Source organism: Dermacentor silvarum, chromosome 7 (assembly GCF_013339745.2).
Source record: "Dermacentor silvarum isolate Dsil-2018 chromosome 7, BIME_Dsil_1.4, whole genome shotgun sequence".
Taxonomy (NCBI): Eukaryota; Metazoa; Arthropoda; class Arachnida; order Ixodida; family Ixodidae; genus Dermacentor; species Dermacentor silvarum.
The window spans coordinates 117841833-117850863 of NC_051160.1; positions in this window are offsets into that span (position 1 = coordinate 117841833).

Here is a 9031-nt window from a genome sequence, read left to right on the forward strand (position 1 = left end):
TAAGGTTGGGCTCAGTACACCTCCTTGAGGCACCCCACGGTAGACAGGATGGTTCCTTGTATGACCGTCTAGAGTTGTCATAAATATCGTTCTCTCTCGAAGATTTTCTTTCTTTCTCGAAGCTGGCTATCCACTGATGCAGACGGCCACCAATGCCATATTCTTCAAGGGCATTTAAAATTGCATCATGTAGAACATTGTCAAATGCACCCTTGATATCCAGAAAGACAGCAGCCGTCAATCGATGGCGACGTTTCTGATGTTCAACAGTCGTTACTAGATCAATAACGCTGTCGATTGACGACCTACCCTTTCGGAAACCTGTCATTGCGTCTGGATATATATTACGCTTCTCCAAAAACCATTCTAGGCGCCTCAAAACCATTCGTTCCATGGTTTTTTCTATACAACTGGCAAGCGCCACTGGTCTGTAGGAAAGCATATCATGGGGTGACTTGCCTGGCTTCAATAATGCCACGATCTTGCTTGTCTTCCAATGTGCAGGCACAGTTCCCGAGGCCCAAGAGAGATTATATAAAGCCAGAAGCTCTTCAGTCGCTCGAGGGCCCAGATGGCGTAGGGTAGCATAGGTAATGCCATCAGGCCCTGGCGCACTTGAGTGTATTGAAGAAGAGATCGCAGCACGTAGCTATTGCAGCGTGAATGGAAGGTCGAGACGATCGTCCACTGTTGGCGGAGCGCACCTGAACAGCGTAAATACCACTGTTGTAGAGCCTGAGAGATGTAAGCATAAATCTTCCGCGATCTCCTTCTCACTGCGCATCTGATTGATAGCCAGAGCTCGGAAGGGACGTCGTTGTTGTGGAGTAGATGGCAAGGCTCGTACAACATGCCATATCGTGGACAATGGTTTTCTTGGGTCCAGGCTGCTGCAACAGGAGCTCCAACGCTGTCTGTCGAGCTTTTCTAAGCGTCTTTGAATTTTCTTTTGCACACGACGTGACGTCCTCAAGTCTGATATCAATTTAGTTCGCCTGTATTTCCTCTCGGCGCGACGACGGACTGCCCGCAGCTGCTCATATACAACATCAACGGATGTTCTGGAATGTGATGTTGCGACGATGTCTGTTGTTGCGTGCATTGCTGCTGTAATTCGCTCTTCGATCTGTTGCGGAGAAGTTATACAGCCGTAGGACTCTTCCAGTTTGTTTTGAAAAGCATCCCAGTCAGTGCGTTGTGCATGATGATTAGGGAGTCTCGTGAACCATCTCCATTGTACATAAGTAGGTAGGTGATCACTGCCGTACGTTTCAGCATCTGTGAACCAGGCAGCAGAAGACGAAAGGCATCGTCAAGCGATAGCTAAATCGAGACAGCTGCTGTACGTTGTGCCTCGCAAATATGTTGGTGAGCCGTCGTTTAGGATGTCAAGACCATTGCTGTTTGTGAAGTCAAGAAGCTGTCTTCCTCGAGTGTTTATGGCCTGGCTACCCCAAAGATGGTGGTGTGCGTTGAAGTCACCTACGATAACATGAGGTCCTTGGCTGGAGTCAAGAACAAGATTCACGTGTCCAGCGTCAAATCTTCCCCTGGGAGAAATATAGCCACCGATGACCGCGATTCTGCGGCGCTTTAGCTTCAGTGTTATAGAAACGTACTCGTTGCTGTTGTGCACCGGAATTTGGTTTAGCGAGTACGTGAGGTCACATCGCACGCATAGTAAGACTTTGCTAGGACTTTGCTAGGAACCAGACAGTCTAAATTTCGAAGTCATATTCGGCTCGCATATCACAATAACTGGAAATCGATACTTGAGCAGTCTCTGTTTAAAATCTCCGAGGCGACCTCGTAGACCTCGTGCATTCCATTGAAATCTTATGAAACGGCTGATCCTTTCCTGCAGTGACAGCATTGAAGTTGATGATGCTATGGTTCTTGCTATCTTTTATATAGCAGCAAGCACCGGTTCGAGTGCGTCGAGAATTTGCACTGCCGCATTGGCAATGGGCGTCTTAACTCCCATAAGCAGCATTCGCAAGGAACGAACCAATTGTGTAAGCATTGTCTTGATTTGCCCATACGACGACGAAGCTTCGCGTTCATGCTGGCGTTCCGGCTGCACTTCTGCACTCCTAGACGGCAGGGCAGGCCATATAGTAGTGTCCTTGGTGTTCAGAAGAGTAGGCGTGGCTACAGGCCCTGACGATTGAGGAATAACAGGAGCGCGCGTCGACTTTTCATGAGGCACCGGTTGTCCTGTTGTCGATGCTGATCTCCTCCTGCGATTACGTGAGCGCCTCTGGCGGCGGTGTATCTTGGTAGCCGCTTCTCTGTGTGTAGAGCGATCCCACACCATTTTCCTTAGCACGGATATTTCAGTCTTTAATTTTGGACACTCCTTCGACGTTGCCCTGTGCGGCCCATCGCAGTTAGTGCATTTCAAGTCAGACCCATTACACGTCGAATCATCATGATCACCACCACAGCGGGGACATGTCATGCTGTTTGCACACACAGCACTTACGTGCCCGATTTTCTGACATTTACGGCAATGTAATGGCCTTGGGACGTATGGACGGACAGGATGTCTCACATGTCCCACTTTTACATGTGATGGTAAGTTGTCTCCCTCAAAAATGAGCTTTATCCACCTCAACCGTTCAAAACGGTGTATGTCTGTGATATGGACAGTTGAGAATATTAGCGTTGGGAGATCGCCATTATCAATATCTGTATACACATCGTAGACCAATCCAGCCGTGGTACTGCCTCCTTGTCCGATGAATGAGCGGACAAGGGTATTTCCCAGCTGAGTTACAGCCTTCAAAGTGTCAAGGGTGCTTCGTGTAGATACATCAACAGTAAGGATGTTTTTTCTGCTATTAATACGGACCTCTCTGATTTGCCCTGGAGCCAGCCTCTCGAGATAGGCAGTGAGAGTTTGTCTATTGAGGGAATTGAGGTTTCCAGTAGCAGCGATGGGGATGTAGGCGATTGCATACGTTTGCTGTGAGGGCGGCTTATTGTAGTTGAGCTCACTCACGCTTGAAGTCCTGGGAAGTTTCCTCTTCAACCGGCGGTTTGTGGCCACTGATATCCACCGTCGGATTCCATGTCATCCACATCAGAGCCGCTCGATGACCCTGGCAGAGTCATGTGCAGATGGTCGGACGTAGCAGACCGACGTTCAGCTTGGAGGCCAGCCCCCAACCGTGGCGGCAGAGGGGGCGGAACGTCCGTCATTGCTTTCGATACTGTACCCGCCACGGAGGCGTCGGTACGCACAAAGTTAAATGAAAAAGCAGAGCGAAGCAGGAGCAGCTGCTGATGGTATGGTATGGTATGGTATGGTATGCCTTATCTGATGGCGCATACCCACTGCGGGGGATTGGCCAAGATTTGGATGGGATTAGGCAATCTTTGTAATACTAAAATCGGTAAAGGTAACTGGAGAAAATGAACAAAAATAAAATATTTAAGAATTCAAGAAAATCTATTTGAAGCATTTATAAATTCCTCCACGGCTGAGAAAATATCCCTGTGGCAATTTCCAAGAGACGAGGCTCCTAAAGAAAGGATGTTTAGAATAGAAAAGCTTAAACCAAGCTGTGTAAATTTTGATTCTAGAATATTTTTCCTTAAAGAAGAAAAACGTCGGCAGAATATGAAAAAATGATCTATTGTTTCATCTTCTCCACAGAATGGGCACAGAGGGGAGGGCACCAGACCAGCCCTGTGACGATTGAAGTTTAATATTGGTACCCGACAACGTAATCGGGTAAAGATGACTTCAGTTTTTCGGGTGTGAAAGGAATTTTTGGGCCAAGGGAATAGGAGGTGTCGATATTCTGAGAAATTAGCTACAGCTGGGTTCAAGAAGTCTTGAATAATTGAATATCTCCTGAATCTAGTAGTCGTTAGGTAAGCTATTGAAGGAAGTAATCGTAATACAGGGCCACTGAGGGCCGCTCTCGCGAGACTGTCAGCCATTTCGTTTATGACTAATCCTTTATGTCCAGGCTCCCAAAGCAATGTAATTAAATTTATGTGGGCAGGCACTAGAAAATGAAATGTACGTAAAAGGTTAGTCACACTATTTGCTGTGAGCGAGAAACATAAAGATAAAGAATCTGTTATTATTACTGCCGCCGATATTGATAAATTTAGTTTGCGTAGGGCTAGAACTACAGCTAGAAATTCAGCCAGAAATACGGAAAAGAAGTGCGGAATCCTGATTGCGAATGACCAATCTAGAGCAGGAGAGAAAATGCCAATTCCAGATTTTTCTTCACACTGTGAGGCGTCTGTCGCGATGGCCATACTTGTTGATAAACTTAATAAATGGTCTTGTAATAGGCCGTTTAATATATTATAAGAAAGGAGTTTTGCGTTGTTTGGGTAGATGTCATCATATATGATTTGTAGGTTCTCTCGCACATCACAAATAGGCGGCACCTCTCAGATACGTACATTTAAGGGATTGATTAATGTTTGTACGAAGATAACCTGGGGTGTATGAAAACGAGGCCAGTGTATTCCGAAGAATAGTGCCGGCTGGGAAATGAATATCTATTCTAATCTTGTAATAGGGGATCATACAATTTTAAGATTGTTTGCACCGTCAGTAAACGAAATCTACACAATATTGAGGGCAACCTGACTTCTTGGTGTAGTATGTTATTGGCAACACATTTGCGTAATCCACAACACAGTCGTAGGGCTTGCCGCTCAAGCAGAACAAGGGGACGTAATTTATAAGCTGGCGCACCAGAAATTAATACACATCCAAATTCTAAAATGGGCCGCACATACATTTTATATATCATTAAAAGTAGATCTCTCCGCATTCCGGACCGACTGTTGCACAGCTTACGAAGCATACCAACGGCTCTCACTCCTTTTTTAACTATATGGTCAATATGGCCGAGCCAGCTGAGGGAACCGTCATATACTACACCTAAATATTTCACCGACTCCTCTTGAGGTATAGTCTCGAGGCGATAAGATAGCGATATGTTAACAGGATTTTTAAGAGGGAAAACCAATATCGAGCATTTTCTAACGTTAAGTGAAAGGCTAATTTTGTTTAACCAGGTTTCTATGGCATAGAGGTAGTTCTGTAGTCGATAATATAGAGAGTGGATATCACTGTCTGATGCGAAGAAAGCAATGTCATCTGCGTATACGTATGTTTGTAAATCTTGATGAAGAGGAATGGAACACATCAGAATGTTAAAAAGTAATGGTGAAGTGACAGCTCTTTGAGGAACACCACGTGATTGATTATAAATACTCGAGGAAAAGCCTCTTAGAGAGCAGTAAAATGTTCTTCCGTTTAAAATTCATCAATCCAGTTTGAAAAATAATTTGGAATCTCTAGACTTCGCAATATATCTAATACGATTAAGTGTTCTACGCTGCCGTATGCTTTGGAAATGTCTAACGTCACGAGAGCACCTATTTGCCTCTGTCGCCGTACTAATTTTATTCTACTTTCTAAGTCCACGTGAGCATGCCAAATGGAACATGATGGTCGGAATCCAATTTGGCAGGGGCTCAGCAAGTCTTTGTTTTGTATAAATTTAATCATACGGGCATATAGAATTCTTTCGATTATTTTAACCAAATTTGAAGTTAGGGCAATTGGTCTAATAATATCTATTGTATATCCTTCCCCATGATCTTTAAGAATTGGGATGATTTTAGTGATTTTCCACGCAGACGGAATCCATGAAAACAGAACTGAGTAATTTACAACAGCTAAAAGGTCATTAGAAGCTTCCTTAAATAAGATTCTGATCATAGCAGATGTTACCCCATCCACGCCGGGAGCTGAATCTGGAAGTCGCTCCACAATTTCATCCAATTAAAACAAAGAGATTTTGTAAAATCATCTGATGCCCTTCGTAAGCGAGAACAACTTGGCAATACGGAAGAAAATCTAATCTCTAATCCCTTCGCAATTTCTTCTAGTGATTGTTTTATTTCATCGCTACTTAAGATTATAGAGTCAATATTAATTTGACGCGGAAGAACTTTTCTACTGCGGAGAAATCGGAACAACGCGCACTTATTTTTATTGTTAGACAGGAAATCAAAATTCTTACAGTCGAATTCATCTTTGGCTTTAGAAACTGTATGTTTAAAGACTGCTCGAAAAAATTTATGGTCACTCCAATTTTGCGGACTCTGGTTATGTAATAATTTTTTCCAAGCAGCTTTTCTCTTTCTGTAGTCTCGGGTGCATTCTTCATTCCACCAAGGGCTGTAAGAATTTCTTTTATTCAATCTAATCTCAAATTGAGCCTTTTTTTGAGAGTTTTCGAAAGCGGAACAAATAATCGTGGTTTTTTGTTCTGTAGGCGCATCAGACTGAGATGAAAGGACATTTCGTAAGCATTTTTTAAAAATGTCGTAGTTTATAAAAGTTCGAACCTGGTCACTCATAAATGTTACAGGACGGGCAACTTCAAATAATATTGGAAGGTGATCACTGTTTCTCGAACACTCAAGAGTCGACCAAGAAGTTACGGAAAGACTCGGACCACAGAATGTAAGATCTATTGAAGAGTAAGATCGACCTCGCACAAACGTAATAGATCCGGAGTTAAGACACGTTAGCCGATTGTCCAACGACCAGTTCCATAATCGGGTGCCGCACAAATCTGTTCTTAAACCCCATGAGATATGGCGAGAATCACCTACGATTAGAATTTCACGTCCACAAGAGTTAATAACACTATCCAGTGTGCTAATGTCCTGTACGCCAGATGGAAAATATGCATTAACTACGGTGAAGGGACAACATCCAGGAAGAACTAGCTCTATCGCTAGGATTTCACACTCTGGAGTAGAAACTTGAAATGAAATTTTAGCCTTATGGCAAATTCTAGATGAAATGAGTGTAATTAATCCGCCACCTCTTGTAGGACGGTCAAAACGAAATGATCTGTAGAATTTTATTTGAAAAAATTTCGCAGAGTTTAGCCACGTTTCTTATAACATAATTAAATCAGGATTAAGTTGAGAAGTTAGACAAGATAAATTTACTGAAGCAGAGTATAAAGAGCGGCAGTTCCACTGAAGCACTTTTAGCGATCCTATGTTTTTTAAAGTGCAGCAGCCGAAACTGCCTTCTGTAGAATGCTTTGCTTTAGCACAGCACTCGATTGACTTTTCTTAACTTTTGAGTGAGGACCGGGGGAAGAGTCTTCATTGATCGAAGACATGGTTCTTTTATATGATCGAGAATTTTGTTCCACCTCTGTCATTTCCAAATCTGTGTTAATCAGATTACCAGTTGTAGGGCCCGTGGAAGAGGAAGTCGAAGGTTCAATATCATCATTGGAAGGAATGATATCTGAGCTATTATGACTAGCTTGGTGCTCAGGATCAACTGTTTGCGTTGTCACAGGAGTTGGGCAGGTAGTTTGCATCAAATGAGACAAATGACTAGAGATGGCCTGTGAGATACATTCACCCAGGCTCATTGCCAATCGTTCCATAGCTTTGGTAACTGCCTTTTCCACAGCGGCCTCTATAGTTGCAGTAAGTGATAGGTCCGCGGTAAGATTTTGTCTGCCTATAATCCCCGCATAGCCAGATGCCCTTTCTTTCACAATGTTTATTGCCTCCATCCTAGAGCAGCATCGTCGGTCTACTATTTCAATCACTTGTAATTCTTGAGCCCTAACAGAACAGTTAGAATAATCGGCTGGGTGATTTCCATCACAGAAACAGCATCGCTCTTCTTGGGCACTACAATCACTTTGAGCGTGTTCTTCCCCACATGCGCAACAACGTTGTCTAGACTTACACCCTGCCATACTACGGCCGTACCGCCAGCAATTACGGCATTGGAGCGGACGCGATGCCATGGGTTCAACTCTGAACACAAGGGGCCACACCTTTAGTTCTGATGGGCAGGAAGTTCCAGCAAAATTTGCAATCACCGATTCTGTTGGGACCCGCTTATTGTCTACCATTCGAGTGCATCGGTAAACAGCAATTACTCCTGTCCCAGACAACCTCTCCAGTGTTTCAGCGGGAGAAAGATCAGCATCGACACCTCTGACTATTCCCTTAGTGCAGGCGAGGTGAGCAGGGATGTAGGCACTCACCGGTAATGACGCGAAAGATGAACACCTAAGCAAATCCGCGACACAGGTCTGGTCTGGCGATCGACACACGATTCCTCCGCGGCCGAACTGCCTCACTTCCGTGATGGTCTGGTATGAAGATGTAGCAGCCTGCAGAGCTTTCTGGATCGCCTGATCAGACGTATAGAGCCTCCATTTGAAGGAACCAGAGCCACCGGGATGCTGCTCACACCCCTGTGGATGAACAAATCTAGAGGTAATTCATCCGTTGGAGTAGAGGCCATCCAAGGGGAGAAACCCCCGCCGGGGAGTGCTTGGACATTAGCCTAGGATGAAGCTCATGTTAGAGTAAGTGATACCTCAACAAATAAGATTAGTAAAGCCTAATATCACCCAAAACCTGGCCAAGGAACAGGAGCCACAGCGAACGCTTCCGAATGCCAGAGCACGTTTCGTTGCGTAATGAAGATCAAGAACTCGTCTTCTTCTTCCTCCATTAGAAGGGCGTATAAGCAAGCCTTGGGACTTCCAGCAAATACGTCAAACGACAGGTTGCTAGCACATGGCGCACACAACACGTTAGACGAAATTATTTAGGCCCAGAGAGTGGCACAGTATGAAAGACTTACGCAGAGTTTGACAGGCAGACACATCTTGGACTACATCGGAGAATCCTACGAAGCACAGCACGGACTGCGGGGAGACATCCCAAAAAAATAAGGGAACATCTCTCAATACTCCCAATCCCCAGAAACATGCACCCGGACTTTCACGAAGATAGAAGAATCGCAAGAGCGAGAGCTCTCCACAAAAGATTCAGTAGTGCTAGGGACGTGGTTTATGTGGACGCGGCGGAGTACACAAATAGACAGAGTATGTTAATAGTTGCTAGCAGTCTACAGGGTGACTCCAGAGTTAGTGGCTCTGTAAAAACAGGAAAGGCTGAGGTGACGGAGGAGGCTGCCTTAGCA